Below are 24,228 nucleotides of genomic sequence, written 5' to 3' on the forward strand. Positions count from 1 at the left end.
CACTATTTATCAGCTTGGGTTTTTACCCTTTATCTCATTTGGTAGGCACGGGCTTTGGAAACTCATTCCTATCACTTATGGCTGTTCTTGTTCTACCACTCACTTTTTTTCAAATAGTTCTTGGCCGTTTTCTTTCCCCTTGAGTAATTTCTTGTGATTTCAACAAGGGAATAGCTGTACAGTTTCTGCTTTACAGCTCCTACTGTGTATCATCCTGGAATTAAACCATTAAGATTAATATTTGCCTCCATCCCTCCCATCTTGGATGAAAAGCAGCATGCAGAGGAAATTTTGCCAAGGGTGTTTTGGAAGGAGTTTAAATTAATTGCTTTGTGTACAATTTTGAATTTAGAAGAGTCTTGTATTACAAAGGCATCAGCGTGACATTACCACGAAGGGAAAGAAAAAACTAAAGCCAACGACTGTAAACCATGTGAAAGGAGCTATAGTAAATTCTGAGTGATAAAGCACACACGGATCCCCTTGAGAGACCAAATCTACTGTGGTACAATAGCAATTTCTAATGAAACTAGAATCTATTATTGCATTCTAAACCACTGGTTTCAGGAGGTTTGTATTCTCAACTATAGAAACTCATCCTTGGCTTACCCTTGTCATTCAAGATCCCAGACAGAGAACATATATTTCCAAATTAAACAGTCGGTTTGGCATTTTGTCAAATAGAGGCAGTTTGTGGATCAGACATGGTTTTTTTTCCAATATCAACAGCACAGAAATCATATTCAAATCTATAAAATATTACATTTGATGAGCAATTACTTGCAACTTAAATAGAAAATAAAGCTAACTGGCCAAGATACAAGTTGGGAAAAAATGACAGTAGAAAATGTGCATTAAATAGATTTCATAAAGGCTTTTAGTGCATGCTTCTTTGGGATTCCATGATGCTGATGAGCATCTCAGGTAAATTCAGCCTGACACCTTAGCAGTCCATCAATTTCACTGAATTCAGAGGAAGGTTGGTTTTGGGGATAAGGCACTAACCTGGGACTCAGGAATTTTGGGTTACTTCCCAATTTCTGGCATAACCTTGGGCAAGTCAGTTAAGCTCCTTTGAAAATCCAAGCCTAAGGGAGTTAGGCACCCAAATCCCATTGAAAATGAATGAAAGTCGGTTGCCAAACTCCCTAGCACCCTTTGAAATGTTCAATCTTTGATATCTCCATGGCTCAGTTCCCGATCTGCACAAGACGAATGAAGCTGTTTGGTTCAGGGACTCTCTCTTACTGTATGTATGTACAGTGCCTAGCACAATCGGACTTTGATCTTAATTGAGGGGCCACTAGGTGCTACTGTAATACGAAGAAAACTAACAATGTGCCTTGGGGCGACTACAGATAGTGACAAAAGGGTTAATAATATTCAGGGTACACCACCTAAAGAGGTAGCTAATACAGAAGATAAGAACAGTGGTGCAGAGGGCAGATGAGATGTCTTTGGAAAATATACACTCTGATAGTTCTTTCAACACTGAAATTGACTACCATGGTGGTTACGACCGCTGGGTATAAGATACTCTTGTTAAAGCCTCGCCTATGTAATTATTTATAGAATAGGTTGAAATGCTTCCTTTGGAGCCATTCCAGAATCTGGACACTCTTGGAGGAAATTAAACAAATCTGTGTTTAACATTATTAAATTGAGATTAGTGTAGCGGTAGGGCTTCATGCTGCCATGTGGGAGATCTTGGTTTGAATACTGTTCTGAATCCACCGCAATGCCCCCAGTGCCAGAGTATTGGAGGAGCACAGATCCACTCCCCAAAGAGAGGGGGATGCTGAGCGGGGTTTCCTTCCCCTTTCCAACAACTCTGGCTGACTGAGGAGTAGCATTCTGCCAGCATGAGCACCAAAAAGAGCCCATATGGAGTCTGTAGTGGGCAGGATATTAATCCTTGCCTGTCTTTTGCAGCCTTAAGGATAGCAGGTGTGATGTGGTGTCCAGAGCACGAGGGAATCCAGATTGGATGTTGATAATCCATTGTCTGTGTGTGCACCTATATATGAAAACTCCAAGAGCAGCAGCACTGTCTCCCCTTCATAGTTCAAACCATCTCATCTATGACGGCTTTTGCTCTTTGACTTGGACTGCAGGATTCCGGCCCAACTGGATTCATCCATCAGGAATTTTCTCTGATCCCGAGAGGACCAAATTTGGGGAGATAAATTTCCTACTTAAATTTCAGGTCTTTCTTGCCCGCTCTTGCCCAGGTGAGCACAGAGCAGAAAGGATATGTGCAAGGAGACACTTGCTGGGCACACTCCCAATCCTTGTGATCAGGGAGCACAAGAAACATTCCTGTCTTGTGCCTACAGCAGCCCTAGCTTTCTCAGAGCTGGGGAGAGGAGAGAGAGGGTGGAAACTATGGCCCCCAGCCCTTCTTTGCACCAGCCAGCAAATGCAGTGGAACGGATGTTTCACCCTTCCAAAGGATGTAGCTGTAGTCAATCAGACACAGATCCTCCTGGACCGGCAGCTGGGCAGTGTGACTCTGCAGTGCCCCCTGTGGAGGACTGTCATTTAAAGCTACACTTTGGCCCCTAAGGTTTTTGGAACTCCCCTTCCCCCTAAAAGAAATTCACAGGCATGCCTTGATTTGTTGTAACTTATCGTCAACTCTCACTCTTAGGGCTGATTCTGTGGGCCCTCACTTAGGCAACGCTATCACTGAAATCAATAGGAAAGTTGACAGAGCAGGGACCTGCAGAGCAACAGCATGCATTAGGAGCCCAATGCAACATCCATCAAAGACCTCCTGGGCCTGATCAACTCAATGGGAAAGAGCTTTAGATGTATCCTTAAATCTCCAGCCTGCTCTTGGTTTGCATCAGACCCGTAAGGTTATTTAAACACAGTTGTTTTGCATCTAAGGTTTATGTTAAGAAGCATCGGATGTGGCATTATGTAATAGTTATGTTTAGCCATCCGCATTGTGGTCCATTTCTAAACACAGAAATGAACAAGCTTCCAATAACTCTTCTCTGATGCCACTAGAATTAAAGACAATTAATTAAGCTCTGGATAAATAGAGATAATCCTTAACGGACGTGGCTCCATAATTCAGAATTAGCTCATGACTTTGTCTTTGATCTCGCATGTAATGCATTGCTAATGGTGTATCATTAGAGTGAAATAAATGATGTGTCTCAGTTTGTGTTACTTCATTAACAGGAGATGGCAGATCCATTGCTTTCCAGTGGTTCCCTGGGTTCCTTGCTATGCAGAGACCGGCTTACACCAAATATGCTTCCAGCTCGCAACACAGTGGGATACTGCCATGCCACTTCATTGTGCAGTCTCTGTCCAAGCACTGAGGTATGTTCAATAACAGTAAAAGACCTTTGTCCCTATTCTTAATGACACACTTGTACAGTCAAGGCTCTATGGAGCCTTGCCGAGCCTAGGAACTTGGTGCTCCATACCTCTCTCACTCATGCCCAAGTGTCAAGCAACATCTGGATCCTCATACCCAAAGGCTGGGATTTGCAAAGCCCCTGGGCGATTCAAATACCCAGTTGGCATCCAAATCCCCTAAGCCGCTCCTTCAAAAAAATCTCAGCCACATTGTACGAGAGTCAGGGGACACTAATGCTGACAGCAGCCCACGCAGGCAGTCAGGCAGGACACTGGCTTCGCATCTCTCCCCGTGCGTGCGGGAGGAACACACGCTGCACCCTGGTAAAAGGGTAACTGCTGCTGCGTGCACTCCCCCAAGAATCCACAGAGGCACTGCACCTGAGGTTTCAATATTCCAAGCACCGACGACAACCAACAAAGTCAACAGGGCCTGACGTGCTCTAGGAACTGCCGCTGGTCCTCAGCCCCTTCAGCGAGGGCAGTGGCTGTAAGCGAAGGTCCCTGGAGAAGCCTGTGAATGCATGGCAGGGAACCTAACTAGGGAGATCTGCCTTGCTTTGCATTTCCATACATGTTTGATCTCAGCACCCAGGGAAGAGATTCGTAAAGCCTTTTCCCTGCTGGGGAGGATTGGGGAGAGGGGAGTGGGAGGGGATGAATGAGCGTCCTTGCAAAGCAAGCCTACCATTAATTTTAGGTGAGCAACCAAGTCTGAATTCATGTAAGCAAGTAATCCTGTCGATGAGGTCATGTGTTCCTCTGAAGGGGCTTCTTTGTGCCTCCGTGCTAGTTAGCAACACTTTGTCTGTTATCAAGCATTCGATTCAACTCACAAAAGCAGGGTCTTTTTAAAAAGTCGCAGGAAGAAGCGAATAAATACACTGGATTTTCTTTTGCTTTGTTTTATTCAATGTAGGCAAAGAGCAATCAGATGGGAAAGGGGACACAAGAAAGGGGTGCATTGTTCACAGACGATCAGCAATGCTCAAAATCCTAATCTATTTTAGGGGTTTCTATAGCGCCCATCACTGTAGCAGATCATGATACACATTCATATAGCACATTCCAGCCTGAAGGATCTTTCCTTTCCACATTGTACATACTTTACAGGAGTCATTTCACACCACCACTGAAAAGAGGTCACCTCGCGGTTGGAGCACAGCATTCTGTCTGCACTCGTGGAATCCGAATTCAAACTAAGGATTTGGGGGAGGGGGGCGGTTTGAGGTAGTTCAATTGCAATTTGCCCAACTTGTACTTTGACCTGCACACTAAGGTTAACACCTCTCCTCTCAGACTGGAACGCGAACTGGGTGAATAAAGGATTTTTTCAGGTCTGAAGTAAAAAAATATTGTTTTTGAAAATGAAAATTTCCAAACATTTCAGCAAATTGGGGGGAAAAAAAGATTTGGATCAAATGAAACATTCAATTTCAATCATTTAAAATATTTTTGGAATTTTTAAAATAACAGATCAAAGGAACTTTTTATTTCAAAAGTCATTTAAAACCAAAAAAAAATCAGAATGTTTTGAAACTTTCAGAATTGTTTGGTTTTCCCTAAACAATTTGGCAAAAGCAGCACAAATTTGCAAAATGTTTTGGTGTTGCCAAATCTGAATTTTTCATCAAAAAAAAAAGTTTCACAAGAAATCTGCACCCAGCTGTAATTGAAACACTGTGATGTACATCTCAGATGGCTTTTTCAGCGGCACAGTGCCCTTTAACACCAGTCTGGGAACGTGGCTCATTCTTAAGAAGGAAGAGAGAACCATACTGAATTGCTGTCAGCACTTCCGACCACATCTCGCTTTTCCTCCAAGGAGTTGTAACGTCTAAGTCTTTACTCAGGTCCAGCCGTGCTTAGCTAATGAGGTCTAACAGGATCAGAGTCCCAAGCAGTGCGGAAAGTAGTTGTTTTACTATATTTTACCTAAAAGGATTCAGGACAAAGATGCAGGGAGGTTGTAAAACACCTGCTGTTAAACATCTGTACCTAATCGAATTGTATCACTTCACATCAGTAATTTGCTGTTACTCTTGGTCTTTATTGGAAAAACAGAATTCACTTGCCTAGCTGCTGTATTAATTTATGGGTTTTTCCTGTCCTCATCACAGTGGTATCAGAGCACCTCATTAGGAAGTGAGTGGCTTACCAGGAGCTCCATGTACAACTAGTGCCTGGCGGTGATCAGTCTACTACAGAGTTATGGACTCCACATGATCTCACCGGGTCACTTTGCTGTCACCACACTGTGCTACTGTACTTTGCCATTACCACTTGTCTTATTCGAGGGAAAGGTCCAGCTCAATCATGATGGAGCACTGACAGATTCAAAACAGTGTTGTCAATCCACAATTTTATTGTGTGTCTCATAACATCCAGAGTTCTCTAAAAGCCCCAGCTCCTGGAGCCATGTGGTTATTTGGACATCTCAGCTTTCATTTAAGCAGAAAAGGAAGTTCCAACCCTCATGGCTATAGAGGAAAAGCCTAAAAAGGTGAATACCAGTGGCTCAAAAGCCAGAAGACAAAAAAGAACCACATTTTTAAAAAATTCTCTTGATTTAAGCCAATCTCACAATTGGGGGACTGGAGGGGCCAGGGGAAGGAGGGAGAGACAACTTGTGATTTTTTGAATGCTAGGGGTTTGACAGTACTGAAATCAGTCCAGAAGAGGTAATCCAGTAAGGGGAGAGGATGAAGGAACCACCAAGAGTTCCTAGGCAGGAGATGGCCTATCCACCATAGAGAAGTTCAAGGTATTAGTCCTTATCTTCAAGATGCTCAGTAGCCAGGGTCCAGCGTATCTAATGCACCAAGATAAAGACCATGGTTGAAAGCTCTGCTCCTCTGGTACAGTGGAACTCTCTGCTATATGGGTAAAGATCATGGTGTGGAGAAAGCAAAGAGGGAATAATTATTTAGCCCTTCACATAACAGAAGAACAAGGGATCTCTCCCCCAAAATTAATAGGCAACACGTTTAAAATAAACATAAGGAAGTACTTCTTCACACAACACAGTCAACCTGTGGAACTTATCGCCAGGGGACGTTGTGAAGGCCAAAATTATAGATGGGCTCAAAAAAGAATTAGATACATTCTTGGAGGATAGGTCTGTCAATAGCGCTTAGCCAAGGTGGTCAGGGATGCAACCCCATATTCTGGGTGTCCCTAAACCTCCAACTGACAGAAGCTGGGACTGGACAACTGGGGGTGGATCACTCATTCTTGCCCTGTTCTGTTCATACCCTCTGAAGCCTCTGACACCAGCCACCGGCAGAAGGCAGGATACTGGGTTAAATAGACCATTGGTCTGACTAAGTATGGCTGGTCTTATGTTCATCTCTGCAGAATCATAGAATATCAGGGTTGGAAGGGACCTCAGGAGGTCATCTAGTCCAACCCCCTGCTCAAAGCAGGACCAATCCCCAATTAAATCATCCCAGCCAGGGCTTTGTCAAGCCTGACCTTAAAAACTTCGAAGGAAGGAGATTCCACCACCTCCCTAGGTAACGCATTCCAGTGTTTCACCACCCTCCTAGTGAAAAAGTTTTTCCTAATATCCAACCTAAATCTCCCCCACTGCAACTTGAGACCATTACTCCTTGTTCTATCATCTGCTACCACTGATAACAGTCTAGAGCCATCCTCTTTGGAACCCCCTTTCAGGTAGTTGAAAGCAGCTATCAAATCCCCCCTCATTCTTCTCTTCCACAGACTAAACATCCCCAGTTCCCTCAGCCTCTCCTCATAACTTATGTGTTCCAGTCCCCTAATAATTTTTGTTGCCCTCCACTGGACTCTTTCCAATTTTTCCACATCCTTCGTGTAGTGTGGGGCCCAAAACTGGACACAGTACTCCAGATGAGGCCTCACCAGTGTCGAATAGAGGGGAACGATCACGTCCCTCGATCTGCTGGCAATGCCCCTACTTATACATCCCAAGATGCCATTGGCCTTCTTGGCAACAAGGGCACACTGTTGACTCATATCCAGCTTCTCGTCCACTGTAACCCCTAGGTCCTTTTCTGCAGAACTGCTGCCTAGCCATTCGGTCCCTAGTCTGTAGCTGTGCATTGGATTCTTCCGTCCTAAGTGCAGGACTCTGCACTTGTCCTTGCTGAACCTCATCAGATTTCTTTTGGCCCAATCCTCCAATTTGTCTAGGTCCCTCTGTATCCTATCCCTACCCTCCTGCGTATCTACCTCTCCTCCCAGTTTAGTGTCATCTGCAAGACTGAGCTTTCTTGGTGGCTGGTTCTAGACTATGGAACGAACTTGCCCAGGAAGCGTCATCGCAAAGCTCACCACCTTCCTCTCCAAATGCAAGGTACACATCTTCAACCTGCATTCTCTGACAAACACAAACATACACACACCCCTTCCAAAACACAATACTACATTGCACAGAATTTTCCCCAAGGGAAAGGAGGAGAGAGATTAACCACATTTGATACCTTACTTGTGCTGATTAATGCACTTTGAGCAGTGTAGGGTAACATACAAGTGCTTCAGTGACTTAAGAGCCTAAGGTCATTTTCAGAAGCAACCTACAGCCAGATTTTCAAAGGTATTTGGGCACCAAGAGATGCAGATAGGTGCTTAATAGGCTTTTCAAAGGGGCAGGGCAACTAACGTCTATATTTAGAGGCTTCAGAAAATTCCACTAGGCAACTATCTGCATCCCTAGGTGCCTAAAGACCTTTAAGAATCTGGCCCTAGATCAGAGGACGTTCTCTCTCTCTCTCTCTCTCTCTCTCTCTCTCTCTCTCCAGTTGGCTCATTGTCTAGTCCCAGTTCTGTTTCTCATCACACTTTGGAGCACCAGTTCCTATGGTACCAAGGCAAGTTTCGCCATTTGGCAATAAACCATCATGACGACTGGTAAATAAACTGTGTGTGTGTGAGAGAGAGAGAGAGAGAAAGTGTTTTTGATACTAGATATGAAGCAAGCAGTTTGAAATGCTTGAAGGAGGGGTCCTGTGTACCAATATTTCTAATTTCATTGCATTGTTTTGGAGTGTTAAAAACGTCCTTCTCTTTTCTTACCAAATGCTTTGGGCCAGCTGGTGAAAATCAGCACAGCTGAGTGCCAGTGACTTACCCAAGCTTAGAATCTGTCCCTTTATTAACAACAACAACAACAAAAAAATAAAATAAAATAAATTAAAAAAACTCCCCACAATTTCTATATGAGGCAAAATATGGAGTAGATCCTCAATTGGTGTAAATGGGCATAGCTCCACTGAAGTCAATGGGATGATGCTGATTTATTCCCAGTGAAGGGATGGCCCTGATTATTTAAACTGCTTGCTGCTCCTTGCTGGCTTAAGTTTTATAAATCAGGACATTAAAATGCAGTTGCAATAAAAAATACAAATTTTGCAAATCGGGGATTACTTCCAAACTGGCAACACAGAGACCATGGATCTTTGTTTGAACTCTGAGTGGAGCATTAAGAATTAATGTTCTTTTTGGAGTGTTTTTTTTCCTCCTTATATCTTAAATGAAATTTATAACATCAGCCCAGAGTGGTTTGTGTTCTGTTAAACAGGCTACGTGTGCAGGGGAGAAAACATGCTCCACACTTGAGCCTATGGTGTCCATATATCTGCTGTGACACATGGAACAGAGTGCAGGGCAGGGAGAGGCATTCAGCTCACGTCTGTTCTACAGTGGATTTTGGGTTTTGCAATGTACTAGAGACAGTTCTTTCTCCCAGCTCCTCTTCTGAGGTTAGAGGACAAAACACTTCAACTCATCAGGCTAGGCAATCTGTTTAGAAAATTAAAATGCAAGGGAAATTGGAGTTGAACTGACATGTACTGCAGCTGAAGCAAAATGGAAAGACTAGAGTTAAAGTTAGATTGCAGGGTGATGCAGAGACCCCTTATGTCACTGTAAAGCTAAAACATGAACTGAACTCACAGGTGGATTGAGTTCTCCAGTTTCAGACAAGCTACCACCGGTCAATAGTCTCGATGAGAGCTTCCCAACTAGAGGCCTGCTCAACTGTAACCAGAGAAATAAAGCTGGCTCAATATGCTGGATGGCTGGAGTCCCCAGACAACCATTTAGTGTCAGCAGGAAACATTTATAAGCCCTGGTTTAGTAGCAGCATGATCTAGTGGTTAGAACAGGGGATTAGGATTCAGGATTCCTTGCTTCTATATTATTGTCTCTCATAGCGCTGTGTAACTTAACCAGTGCGCCTCAGTTTGCGCATTTACAAATTCTCAAAGGGGAAGCATGGCTGAATGAATGAATGTTCGTAAAGTGCACTAACAACCTCAGATGAAAGGCATTGAAGAATCCCCTAGCTCACAGTTAGATACAATATTCAGGAGCGCCACAGCCATGCCAGTAATTAAATACATTAGAATAATTGGAGTCTGATTTCCCTGATAAGGAAACTTCTTTTATTCCCACATGCTATCTATAGGATGGGTTATCTTTTGCATCAGGGAGGAAGTCCTCATGAGAAAATAAATGGGCAGAACACCATGAAGCTGCCTGGATTTAGAATTTCTGGTGGAACAATACTAGATCGAAGACTTTGTTTGGAGCCAACATGTGGTCAGCAGACTAGGAAAACAAGATGAACGTATGGAAATAAGCGATAATACTAACAAAACCCTACAGCCTTTGGGGACAATGTGTAGCTGGAATAAAATCCAAACTTTGCATTTGGAGCTAATATTTTACATTTACCCAATGCCTTTGATCTCAAAGAATCCCCAAGGTCTTTACGAGCTGAGCATAAGAATAACTTCATATGCATGTGCACACGCAAAATGCACCCTCACTCTATGGTGAAACATATCAGCTGTTTAACAGCATCACTGTTGTGTAGTGATGACATACACTGTTAAACAGCTGACATGTTTCTTGCTTTAGGACAGAAGTGAAGAACACAATACTCGGCTGAAACTGCGGAGTGATTTTCATCCAAGCCAGGACAGACAATCTGGATGTTTTAGGGGACAGAATATGATCAGAGTGAGTAATATTTCTGAGAGATGGAAAATTGGGAGGGAGCAATGGAAGAGCAAACCCCATCCTTCTCTTGCAACCCAATTCTCACTGCCTCAAAAGAGGCACAGGCTAGCAGGAAATCCAGTCCGTGCACAAAGCTTGTTTTTGCAGAGAGCTTGGTTATTTGAGCATAATTTTCTGGAAACAGGAATTCGCAAAAGAGAAACAAAACAAGCAGGTCAGTGGGGTGCTTTCAAGCTACATTCAGAATCCCGGCAGGGTGCAAAGCACTCAGCCAAGTAGAGCAATTTGCTACAAACTTGAGAGAAAATAAAATAAAAAGAGGGCACTATGCATCTACTAAATACTACCTCCCCACACTCCCCTCCCGAAACTGCAAAGCAATCTCCATTCTTACTGTAGTTTCCAGGGCTGGAATTAAAATGCCTCTGGCAGATACAACACAGACAAAGAATATAGATTAGAAACACCAGTATACATCAGCAATGTGAACAGCAACAAGGGGATGAAATCAGGGGGAAAAAGAAGGCTCTGTTCTAAAAACGGAAGCGGAACTATAGAAATATGCCTTCTCAAAATGACTCCATGGAAACAGAAGGTCTGGGTTTGCACTTTCCTTTTGTTTTGTCTCCTGTTGTAAACTCCCCTGCCCTGCTCCCCACCCCCCGCATTTGCGGCACAGAAATCAGTCTTACCCATTAGTTTCTGCAGACCCATATGGAGCTGCTGGACTCTTAAATATGGAAACAGGTCCATAAGCAGCACTCAAGGAAGCTAAAAACCAGATTAGTGCCTTTTCCAGTAAAAAGCCTTCCACAGCCAAAGCAATATTTGTGCTTAATCATACAGCAAAATCAATCCTACAATCTGTACCTTTTAATAAAACTGTTCCTAATGGTAAAAGTATTTGCTTACTCTTTTCTTCCTGCCTTTAGCAAAGATGTACGCATGGCTGGAAAAGATCAACAGATTTCTAAACTTGTCTTTGGAAAGTTTCTTTGCCAATTTACACTTTCTCGGGAGCTCATTACTTTTTGGATAGACATAAGTGACTTCACTCTGAATTATTCCAAGTGTTTCACAGACACAGTTTCAAACTATGAAGTTTGTATTCTTCTCCGTATTAATCATAGCAACGTATGTTAATTTCATATACAAAGCTCTGTTTCATTTCCAGAACCCCCACTGTTTCTTCCGCAACCATCCATAGACTTTCAACAGTCCATTTCACATAGCCCCGAAGGGTTAGTTTCCATTAGGTCACAATGGTCGGAAGCTGGGAACCAGAACTTCTGGGTTTTGTTCCTGGTTCTTTTGCTGACTTGCTGCCTGATGCTGGGCAAGCCACTTGGCATCAGTTCTGAATTGGGCCCAGAGAAGTTAAGACTAACTGCACAAGTTCGTTCTCATTTACAGTTTCATGGAGTTACTCTGAATTTATACTGAGGTACATGAGAGCAATTTTTGGCCCACTAATTCCAAGTAGGAGGAGTCTAAATTGCTGTTCATCTGACCCTGCACCCTCCAATATGTAATTTACACCATCTTACAGTGACTGACTTACTCTGTTAGACATGAGTGAGGCTCTCTTCTATTAACTTGTAACTTACACTTTCCTAAGTATCAGTTCGCCTCTACATTGGTGTATCTCACATAGAGACGGGCCAGAATATGGAAGTGTGACAAGAAATACAACCAACAGGAGTCTGTAAGTTAAAATGCCCTTTGCTTTACTCTAATTTACAGCTTCTTAAATATGAAAGGGTTGGAAAAAAGTGTAAGTTACATAAATTTAGACTTCTTTTCATTCAGATTTACACACTAGCAAGTGGAATAAAGTATTTCTGAGGCTGTTTTCTTTAACATAACCTTACAGATCTACTCTCAATTTGTCCACTGGACTCTGCCTCAGCTGTGCCATCTGTAAAATACACATAATGCCTCATAGGGGTGTCTCAAAACTCAGCTTACTCACATTTCTGCCACACTTTGAGACCATCGGATGAAGGTGCTATACAGTATGTTATTGTTACTAAGCCAAAACCAAAATACATATAAAAGAAGTCAAAAAGGGTGAAAGTACATTAGTGCCCATTCACATGCCTCTAATTACAGTATGGTGTCCACTCAATCTAAAGAAAGTTTCTCCTTTAGTGATGCTGTTCAACAGGTTCATAGAATCTGAGTAGCTTACTTCCACATAGTCCACAGAGATGCGGTGGTCACAAAATGCAATTGTGGTCCTGCCTGCCATCATTTGAATCAGTTCTGAAGCATCCGATGAAGTGAGCTGCAGCTCACGAAAGCTTATGCTTAAATAAATTTGTTAGTCTCTAAGGTGCCACAAATACTCCTTTTCTTTTTGCGGATACAGACTAACATGGCTGCTACTCTGAGTTCTGAAGCAGCATTTCCGTTATATACCTGTTTGGGTTGCGAGGCCGACATCAAAGACTGGAATTAAGTCTCCTTCATGGGTGTTTCTTTGGTGTAAATTCAATCATGGTCAAGTTTGCAGATGAAAAACAGAGTTTGAGAGAGTTCGCCAACAGAACTAACTGGCAAAGAGGGTGACAGTGGGGGCTGCAGATCAGAAGAGATGTTGGACAACACAGAGAGAAGGAAAGAAGCACAGCTACAGAATAAGGGACATAAACAGCCCAACTCATTGTATTAAAGTGATTTGATTTTCCTCATGTCTCCAGTTCTGCCATAATATTGCTTTTCCATGTTCCTTTGCACTATAGCGACCACAGAGAACGTGTGTGATTGGGAGGGGAGTCTCCTTGACCTGTTGTAAGTAGTCCACAATAAAGAACAAATTGACTATCACTGCTCCTGAGGAAAGCAATAAAACCTCCAGCAAACCCCCCCCCCCGCCCATGTGCTCTGGGGGTGGATTTCTTCCCCACCCAACTTTGATGATTAATTTATCCCACCAGTGTGAGCGAGAATTACTATAACCAAACATCTAAACATGTTTAGGCTGAGAAACCACTGCACCTAGAAACAAAGAGCAGCAGTATTCATGGAAAGACCTTCAGACTTAGTGCTTCGCCCTCTTTCCCATCACCACCTCTCTGAAGAGGATCCTTCCGTAGATGGCCAGTTTGTCTGCTTCTTTCAAAACAATCTTTGCAGTTTCTTCCATTCTACTCTCTATGCATGAGCAGTCCTTTCAGAGCTGTCTACAAGACCACCACCCTGCCTGCATTCAAATCTCTCCTCAAATCCACCATTGACACCCCTACAATAAATTTGCCAACTAACATCAACAAAGTAGAGGGGCAACTAAGAGTAGTTCACTGTTGCCAGCTCTCATACAAGGAGTCTTGTGATATTTGGTATTTCTCTTAAAAACCCAGCTCCTGGAATCATGTTATCCAAAAAAGAAAAACCACCCTCAGGCTCTCTTTGTCTTAAATAAGTTTCTAGCCTTCTGGTTGCAGGAAAAAGCTTAAAAGCAGGAAGACAGTGTGACCTATAGGCTCAGAAAACGTAAGAGAAATAAAATGAGCCCCCTCCCCCCCCCAATGTCATAATTTTCAGGCCAGGTTCATGATATTTGAAGGCTCGGGGTCAGCAATACTGAGAAGGATGTGTAAAAACAAAATGGAGCTTTCAAGATCTGACCAATAACCATGAACCCATTCCACACACGTTGAACCCCTTATGCGTACTTTGGGGGTCTGATTCCTTTTTCTATATTCTAAGATTTTCATTGCCCCTTTTTTCCTCAGAGACATTGGTATAAATCCAGAGTGACTCCACGCTAGTCAAATGTGATACACTAGAATGACAATGGTGAAAAGGAGAGCGTAATTTGACTAATAGCATCTCTTCACTTTCGAGTTCGCTTTCCGTCACAGTGAAAACATAAGTTATGTTTTTAAAAATAGTTTTGTAATTATGCTAAAGCTTGCAGTTAGGGAGTAAAGCACTTATGTTATCAGCACATAATATTCATTCATATTTAAATGACTGTTCATTTTGCACAAAGGTGAGGTTATGATCACACATAGCCTATAGAAATAGCAAGCCAAATTCATCCCTCCCTGGAGTTACCCAATCATAGAATCTTAGAATATCAGAGTTGGAAGGGACCTCAGGAGGTCATCTAGTCCAACCCCCTGCTCAAAGCAGGACCAATCCCCAATTAAATCATCCCAGCCAGGGCTTTGTCAAACCTCACCTTAAAAACCTCAAAGGAAGGAGATTCCATCACCTCTCTAGGTAACCCATTCCAGTGTTTCACCATCCTCCTCGTGAAAAAGGTTTTCCTAATATCCAACCTAAACCTCCCCCACTGCAACTTGAGACCATTACTCCTTGTTCTGTCATCAGCTACCACTGAGAACAGTCTAGAGCCATCCTCTTTGGAACCCCCTTTCAGGTAGTTGAAAGCAGCTATCAAATCCCCCCTCATTCTTCTCTTCCACAGACTAAACAATCCCAGTTCCCTCAGCATCTCCTCATAAGTCATGTGTTCCAGTCCCCTAATCATTTTTGTTGCCCTCCGCTGGACGTTTTCCAATTTTTCCACATCCTTCGTGTAGTGTGGGGCCCAAAACTGGACACAGTACTCCAGATGAGGCCTCACCAATGTTGAAGAGAGGGGAACGATCACGTCCCTCGATCTGCTGGCAATGCCCCTACTTATACATCCCAAAATGCCATTGGCCTTCTTGGCCAATCAAAGGATTTGTGTTGTAATTTTGTTTGTTATTTCATAGAACGTGGGCTCTTATGAAAATAAAGCAGCACGTTATCAAGTGAAAAGATTTATACTGGGGTCACAAAGCCAGCATGCAATTATCCCGTGTCCCATTCCATAAGCCAAATATAACACAGTCCCTTCTTTTAAGTTAACTTTGTAGAGGGATCTTTGCATATAGAGGCAAATGGAGTGGTCGTCTTCTTTCTTTATGACTTAGCTGTAACTAGAGAACACAATTGGCACACTTGTGCATTGGCCTGAAAAAAGACAAAGTGTTTAAAAGATATGAATGGCTAAGATGGCAATTGGTTGGGAGGTGGAAAGATATTTTAAGTAAAGGTTGTGGTTCTTTGCACTGCAGTTTGTAATTTTGCTTTGCTTTAACCACATAATTATTCCAGCTCTGCGGATTACACATTGGGATGATGCGTCCCTCAGACCTCACCATAAACAGACACTGCTCTCAGCTATGTGAAATATTACTGCTTCCCTCCCAACCCCAGGGGCTTATGACTTCCTCTTACTAGGAGCTGAGGGAGTGAGGTGGCAACACTCCTTTGAGATAACCCTAATTTTTTAAAGAATTCATGGTTTACTTGGCCTGCATTCCATCCCAGCTGAGAACTCCTCTGTCCTTGGTACTAACATTTTAAATTTGCAGGAACATGCACATTTTACCAACACATGAGATCACAGAAATAATTCCTAGAAGTCGGTCTCCCTCAAGGCTAGATAGTTGCTTGGCCTAATTCTGTCAGATATAATGAAATCAAGAACTTGCTTCTTTGGAGACCAGCAGTGGAGTTGTAGATCCTTCCTTAGACCCTCTATTTTATGAGCAAAAAATATTGTTGAGAGGCAGAGATGGGATGGAGTCCACTCCAGAGGGCGCAAAAAACCCCGCCAACAGATCAAATCCACAAACCATGAGGGAAATGGGGGCAGAACACTTGAAACAAGAAGTAGATCTTTCCTCCTTAACTCAGCCTGAAATGCTCCTTGGTACTTTGATGTAAAGCATTAGCTTTTATCGTGTAAGGGAACAGAAAATCTAGACACACGGGCAGCTCTGAGCAAATGGTGCATTGAATCAATGACTGCACTTGTGCAAGAAGTCTGCACAGAGACACCTTGCACATTGTTCGGAATGTCAACAAACTGAGGCTCTGCTGAGCTGACGGGAGATTTGAGAATCCTCCAAGAACATCCTGACCCATTCTCTCGAACATATTCGCTTGGGATCTATCCACTCCAGAGCCATGTCTGACTGCAACTTGAGCTGTGGAACCTGAGGAGGCAGGCAGGGCCCAATTTTATGCTAGCAGATCTCCACTGAAGTCAACACACTGACATCAACAGGGAATTTGGCCTGCAGTCTCTAAGCTCATCTGGTTGCATAGAGGAAATCCGATCCCTTTAATTGCATGCAGAAATTAAATGAATTTCAAACAATGACATTGGTGAAGCACAGGTGTAATACGTTCTATCCACTGAAAAGCATTCAACAGACCCAGCTCTCCTCTCACCCGTACTGGTTTTACATTGCTGTAATTCCACGAGAGGTTACTCCTGACTTACATGGATGCAAGTCAGATCAGAATCAGGTCAACACACATTGCTGCATCCTGGGCAAGCTGAAGTTTCTTTACAATACAACTAGCTCGGTGTTCTGCACGGAGCATTATGCATTAGGTCTCACTCAACTTTCCAACTCTGAGTGCAATGCTAACAGCTCCCTGATTAATAGGATAAGCTCTGTCCATATATAAAGCAATTGAAGATAAATTAGACACTTCAGGACTAATTCTCATTTACACTAAGCCCTTTGCACCCATCTAGCAGTGTGCACCCATCTGGTAGTGTACAAGGACTTTAGAGTTTACACCAATTGCAAGTTATATTTACACTCAATGTAAGGCTCCTTCATACTTTCAGAGTACTGTAAGGGGGCCTTAGAGTAATTGAGAATCAGGCCCTGCCCCTTTAAAACAACACTATTAATTTGGAGCCAGATTGTAAATGCCTTACTCATGATGATGAGCCATTACTCAGGGTAGTGCCAATGAGGGTATTTGTGTAAGTAATTGACCACCAATTGAGTAAAGGGTTCATAATCCACCCTTAAGAGATCCCAAGCAAATAAATCACAAGAATAAACTGACTTTCCCACAATGTCTGTGGCAGTACCCTATCAAAGACGATAGAATCAGTAAAATAAGACTAGTAGAACAGTGAAATAGCTTCAGAAGTGTGACCAGATCAGAGTCAGATTGAGAGCGACCAGGCAAGTGGAAATCCATTTCTGTCCCCTTTCGGCGTGTCATACTCTTTGGATCTTGTACTCTTTATAACAGACTTGGCAATGCAGTAATTGGGTGATCATTGCGTCACTGTAATTGTGAGCCCATGGGGGGAATGGAAAATTTGATCGCTTTCCTGAAAAGCAATCTGGTGTAGTGATGCTTAAATACCACAGTTTTGGGCACCTTAGAGATGCCAATAACCATAATGACACATGAGTGTGTGTGTGTTTAAGTAAAAGCAACCCCACAGGCCTAAGGATTGAGAGGCCTGAGCATCAGAGTGAAAAACATTACACCCACTCTAAGACTATTTTACACAGTGGTGTCAAGAGGCATAAGGGTAAATAAGAATCAGGCCCACAGAGTTAAACTTTAAGATTAACTCCCCGGTTCAGCAAGGATCTTAATCACATGCTTCACTTTAAGCGTGTGCTTAAATTGTTCTGATGATTCAGGACAGATTATAACATGTTTTGCTGAATCAGGGCCATCACACCAGTGATTTTCAAAGGAAAATAAGTGAGTTCAGCACCCCTCCACGGGCCATCTTGAAAACCTCAGTCTAAAACTATACCCGTTCATCTCTTGCTAGATCTACAGCTCAGCACGAGGATGGACAAGATATCTAAGAGATATCCTAACTGATCTTTTTTCATTTCTAAGATTTGATTTTTTGTTTGTGTCTGTATTAAAACTAATTCGTTTCCATCACCATGTTCTTCTTAGTCAATTACTAAAAAGAATAGGTTTTCTAGCTATGAAACAATATCATTTTTGTTAGGGGTTTGGAAACCAAACAGCTATATGAATTGAAGAAAGCTTCCTTTCTGCTCCTCATGCAGTTCTGGTTAAAAGGAAAGCATTTTCTGTGTGAGTAATCTTTATAAGTAGGCACCAGAGCTCCCCTCTTGCTGAGGAAGAATGGCTAATATGTGATGGGTGACTGAATGAAACCTTGGCAAGGCTACCCTCCATTTTCTGAAGAATACAAAATGCCACAGGCTATTTGCAGACAGGGATTTTCTGGTTAGAAATTCTTAAAACTTGGCAACAGCCAAGGTTAGTTTAATTGAAAATACAGTGGCAACACCATTAAGGATGTGAATTTGAGGATATTTCTAATGTCCGAGTCAGCTCGGAATGAATTTGTCTTTTGAATCCAACTTACAAATAAGCCTTTCATATATATGGGGGAGGGAGGTAAATGGGACATCATTTCCATTGGCTCCATAGCCCAAGGAGCAATATCTTACTTGCGTTTTATTATGGACAGTTTGTGAGCTATGTCCTCAGCTGGTGTACGTTAGCCTAGTTCTTCTGAAGTCAATGCAGCTACACTGATTTTAACCAGTTGAGGATATGGCCCTATATTGCTGTGTGTATTAGCAATGGGATTTGGGGTGTGTAATGACACAGAGAGAAATCCTAATAAGATATTTTTTTCTCATCTAAGTATGATGAAAGATATATAATCCAAATCACATTTACGTTGTAACAGCTTTTCTCCTGTTTACGAAGGCTAGAAAAAGACCATAGGTAACGTTTTTTTCTGCACCGCACTATGGACCTCATAATATTCCTTCGTCATGCATCCAAATGTCTGGCTAGGCCCACAGGTATCCCTTGTCCCAAAGAATCCTCTCCCATTCCTGTCCCAACCATTTTGTGCAGCTTAGTTCCATCACACTTTGGGGGATTTTATTTACTGGAAGAATGCCCAGTTTTTAACTTTCCCCACATGCAGAAGGCATTTAACTTCAACTTGGATTGGCTGGAGTGGGGAATGCACAAGTAGATAGCGGGGCTATCTACAGGCATGGTACACACCCCACAGCCCAGTGGAAACTGAAATAGCTCAACGAGGTATCTGAGAATTGTTCATTTTGCTTCTTTCTGGCATTTTTCTTCTTTAAAGAACTGTCATTTCATTTCTTCCCTTTGAATCACACAAAGAGCTTTTACAGCCATCAGTAATAATGTTTCTATCTTGTCTATTTGTAAGTTTCCTGGGACAGGGACTGTCTCTAAGTGTATATACAGCACCTAGCACAAAGAGACCCCCAACTAATGTAGTCATAACAACAACAGCTTAAGAGGTCTGATCCGAAATCCACTGAAGGCAATGGTCATAGGTGCTGGAACTAGGGGTGCTGCAGCACTCCCAGGCTTGAAGTAGTAATAACAACCCAAATACGTGGTTTCTGCCTTCAGCACCCCCACTATAAAAATTGTTCAAGCATCACTGGTCATGATAGTTGATTTCAATGGACTTTGGATCAGGCCCTTGGAAGTCCTTTCCATCCATAGATCTCAAAGCACTTTACCAATGAGAGTAAGTCTCATAGCTCAGTATTGACCTGCAACTGTCCCCTGTTCTTCCATTCCTTGGCCCAGGGACTCAAGTGCATTTTCAGGCACAAATCTAGGACCAAACTTTACCGATCCTAAAATGATTTGTATTGTCTGCCATAATATTTCTACCCCTGGAAGATCATGTGAGACTGGTCCGTAAAATCATGTCATTCTGATTCCCATCTTTGTTAGCTTCCCCCCCTTCAGTTGTAACATGCTTTCTGTGATCATATTGCAGCTATTATCTTGAAAACTGCTAGGATGAGGTATTAATGCTTTACGATATTTTCAGACTTATATATTTTATAAATTGTTTTTTTTTTTTAATGAAAGTCTCAGTTCCTGAGACAGTGCTATTTGGGGAAAAAAAGCCATTTAAGAATTTATGTTAGGTAGGTGGGAGGAAAACAAGATGGTAAATTAGAACATATTTTTACAGACCAATGTCTTACAGCCTGCTAGAGTTCAAAACAAATGCTTTCTACCATTGGAAAGATGAAAGTCTTAACTTTCCAGCAGTATAAATCATGCATTTCTAACTCTGGAGGTTTATGAGATATTGGACCTTAAAACTGTCATTGGCCCTTTACCTAGCAATGACTTTATGGCATGTGTCCAGGGCTGAATATATCAAGTCCCAGACTTCAGACTGGAGTAATTTTCAACCTCCCTGTGTCTCTTATGTTTAATTATGTGTGGAGTTTGTAAGGTAGACAAATGGGTACTTGGTAACTACGCAGAGACCACCCAACTCTTTTTCACTTGTGTCCAAGTTCAAATCTGAACCCAGATCTTATGCAGTAAGAGGTTTATTATACTCTAATTAAAGTTAACTCACTATGTCAACTTAGCAGCTCTGCAAGGGTGAGGTTATATAATGTGAGGTTCACCAGAGGACTGGTATAAATTCTCATTCTCCATTGTCAACTCATGCAATCCAAAAAACCAAATTATTAATACTTAGCATTTTCCATGATGGCTTTGCATCCAAAATGCCTTACATGTCAAAGTCATACAAGCCTAGGCAAACATTAGATGAGACGTGTATTATCAGAAGAGTAGCAAACAGCTGTAAGTGGGTGGCCATTATTTCACATGATGATATCCCTTGAGGTTATGAAGCTGCTAAGCTTTAGACTCGCAACCAAACCCATTTTCAGTTCTGTATTTTGACAGCAGAGAAGGAAGGAGAGTATGGAACCTACCCGGAGAAATATAGACTCTGCAGCTATCTAATCTGGTCTTGCTTATCCCTAAGTGAAAGAATATCTTTAATCAAGAGAGCTTTGACAGTCTTGGTAAAGCATCCCAGGACATCTGCACCTATGAAAGAGTCCTTTTATGTACTATAGGGATTTTATAAACGGCAGGTTTATGATGAATAAGCCACCACTATCCAACTCCAAACACCTTTTGAAATTCCAGGCTGGTAACATGATAGTTAAGAGTAACTGCAATTATTTTGGGGGAGAGGGAGGGCAGACAGTCTATCCCGAGCGTGGCGAGGCTAGCAAAAGAAGGGATTTCCCTATAAAAGTTATGCAGTCTGGCCAGAGTTACAGTAACTTTGGGAAGTGCTGCGGAGTCAAATTTTATGGGGCACCCAGCAGCACTAATTCAATGGAAGGGCGGTTTTTTTTTTAGGTCCCCCTTTATTGGGGCTGGTTCAGCAATATGTACTGTCTGACACCTCTTGCTATGTGACACCAGCTTTGCTGTCAGACAAGCCCCAGCACTCTAATCTGCAAGATGCATGCTTTTCTGTGGATCATAGGGCTCCTCCAAGGGCATGGATAGCATCAATACTGTAACTAGAAAAGCCTCTTCTCTGGGATGAAAGGAGACATAGGATGACATTAATGAAGAGAAAATCTGGCACATGAATAGTAATTTGCTGCAGACAATGAGTGCAATGGGGCCAGTGAGGGTGTGGGCAGGATGGAGTCTTTTGACTAGTCTCTTTTTACTCAGCTGTTTTACAGCTGCTAATCCCCACGTTCATTAAGATGCAAACTCTTTGCTGGGCTGATAGGGGAGAGAGGGAACACCTGCAGCATGAGGCTGAGCATGAACTCCCCGATAACTGGTGTGAAAACCCAGTGACATTACTGGTTCAGCTTGATTTTAATTGCGCATGATGATTTGATAAAAAACAATCCGATTTTTCAGATTTATTGCTTAGAAATGTGAAATGAAAAAAGACACAAAAGAGAAAACTCCCATACCATATCTAGGTCTCTTTCTAGCTCTCTGTTATAAAAGAGTTAATACTTGCTAAGTCATCAAACAGTACATACCATTTACAGGCTCTTGTTTTAAAGCATTTCGGGGCACATACAGGCACTCTGATACATGTTAGGTAGACCATGTTTTCTAACTAATTGAATGTGTGTAGTTGTAAGTTTTCCTCTCTGCTACTTTATTCCAGCATATGGAGGGGAAGTTTGAAAATGAACATTCATTAAAGGAAGACATTTGCTAAATGAACTGGTGGGAAAATAAGATACTAATCAGACTTTCTGCCCTAGTCACTGAATAACTGCAGTGTACGGCCTTTTGTTCCAGCTTCTGTATAAATGAAGTATTGGTAAAGAATACCTGTCTTGTGCCTCTGGACTATGGGTGTCTCTACTGTACACTAGAGACGTGTCGTGGTTTTCCATTTATGCCAGACAGCATAAACGTAACATTTTATCTGCCCAGTGCAACGAAAGTTTTGTTAAGGTGAAAATACTAGCCCAAACCCAGTTCTTCTCATTAACCAGATATTAAGTTGTAAAACACAAAGGGAGAACACTTAAAAATGACGTAACTACAGAAAGTTCTGAAGTAGGACTTAACCATTAAACAAAGCCGAGGATTACAGTCTTCTCTATCAGCTGAAGCAATTTAAGCCAATAGGATCACTAGTAATGCCAAAAATTGTAATGCACAGGGAAATAATTGGCTAATCATGAGAAAGTAACTCTCGTTAGTACAGAAAGTGGCTCGTTTTTACCTATCATGATGGCAGAATTTCAACCCTATACCCTGGAGTCCCCTTGTCCTGCCATTTAAATACTTAGTAATAAAATACCAGCTGTGTGTGCCTTTGTCTTTTGTCCCACAATACAGAGTCAGATGTCACTGTACTTGTGGAAGAAAATGGAGCCCAGTGCGGGGAAAAAAGGTGAGGGGAAAAAAAAAAAACTTTAGCGCAAGGGAAGTGGCCAATTAAAAATTAAAACCTTCCAACTCTTTTCAATTCATACCTAACAGTCTAGTGATGAGAATTATTTGAAGTGCCTAAGAATTAGAAGTGGGCTTGATCTGATAGGGTGGCCACCTTCTTTAGTCACTTGAGTAGCAAAGTGAACCTCAAGAATTCCACTCCACCCAGACATTCATTTTGTACCCACCTTCTCATCCACATTTCATCTGGATTTCCCCACATCTAGAGCTCAGCAATCCCCACACTCATTCATTCATTGATTGGTTCATTCATTTGTTCAGGCCAATGCCACTGAGACACTCATCTGATTATATCACACCTCAGAAAATAAAAACAGACTGAACGCATGCACACTTCATGAAAAACTGCTCCCAGATGAGATCCTCTGGCAGCTCAGACTGAATAAAAGCAGTGACTGTAAAGTTCACTAGGGCACAGTCTATTATTGCAAGCTTAAAAAAAGAAAAAACTCCGGAGAGTTTTTGTCGCTGTTCTTGTTTAGGGGGTTTTTAGATTTAGCAATTTGTGATGAAGCAGACTTACCTTACAAGCTTTGATATGAATTAGATCCCACCACGAGCAGCCTCCATGAAATAAATAGGATGTAAAAATCAGCAACCGGCTTTCCACTTTGTTGCTGTCCTGTCAAAACTGAGAAAAAGTTGTCTTGTCTTATAGTCTGTGTGTGTTTGAGAGAGAGAGAGAGAGAGAAAGAGAGAGAGAGAAAGAGAGAGAGAGATGTTTGACAGTAAGGCAAACTATGGTCAGAGCAGCCAGCTTCTGCCTGGTTTTTATAGCTGAGCTAGAAGCCCTGATCCTTGTCTCATTCCACTGTAATGGGATGCCTCAAGGCAAGCTTTCCACTTTTTTTTTCCAGTTGGCTTATTAAAGGAACAGCCTCCCGAGTCCCTTTGGAGCGTGGGTTAGCTTGTCAAACTGAAACACACCACACACAAAGGTATTTGCATGCAGTTTATGGCTAAAGAAGGAAACCCCCTGCTCCATGAGGGAAAAAAAAAAAAAAAAAGTGAGCTCAAGGCAAGTGACTCAGAGGAGAATATTTTCCTTACAGCATCAGCAAAGTATATTATCAGAGTTTTTAGTCTTTCCCCCTCTTTTTAATGCTGTGAAATAAAATCCAGTAAGAGCAGGAGGGTGGCAAGCAGGATTCCAGTTCCAAAGATGCTTCTTTACACATCACGGTCCCCTCAGCTGGTGTAAATCAGCCAAACTTCACTTGGTTTATGCCAGTTTACACCAGCTGAGGT

The 24,228-nt window shown here is 42.2% G+C and overlaps 1 protein-coding gene across 8 annotated transcripts in view; it reads right to left on the minus strand.

The window, feature by feature from the left end:
* Positions 1–23,925, minus strand: part of TNC (tenascin C) — a 91,597-nt gene extending 67,672 nt beyond the window's left edge. For 2 of the 8 annotated variants that reach the window (XM_074973765.1, XM_074973764.1), the window contains exon 1: positions 23,504–23,911. The gene's annotated coding sequence lies outside the window, so the exon portion shown is untranslated. Of the gene's footprint in view, positions 1–23,503 lie in introns of all 8 variants that reach the window. The other 6 variants (XM_074973766.1, XM_074973767.1, XM_074973769.1 and 3 more) reach the window with 5 other exon arrangements.
* Between the last annotated feature and the right edge of the window lie 303 nt (positions 23,926–24,228).

Source organism: Natator depressus, chromosome 16 (assembly GCF_965152275.1).
Source record: "Natator depressus isolate rNatDep1 chromosome 16, rNatDep2.hap1, whole genome shotgun sequence".
Lineage (NCBI taxonomy): Eukaryota > Metazoa > Chordata > Testudines > Cheloniidae > Natator > Natator depressus.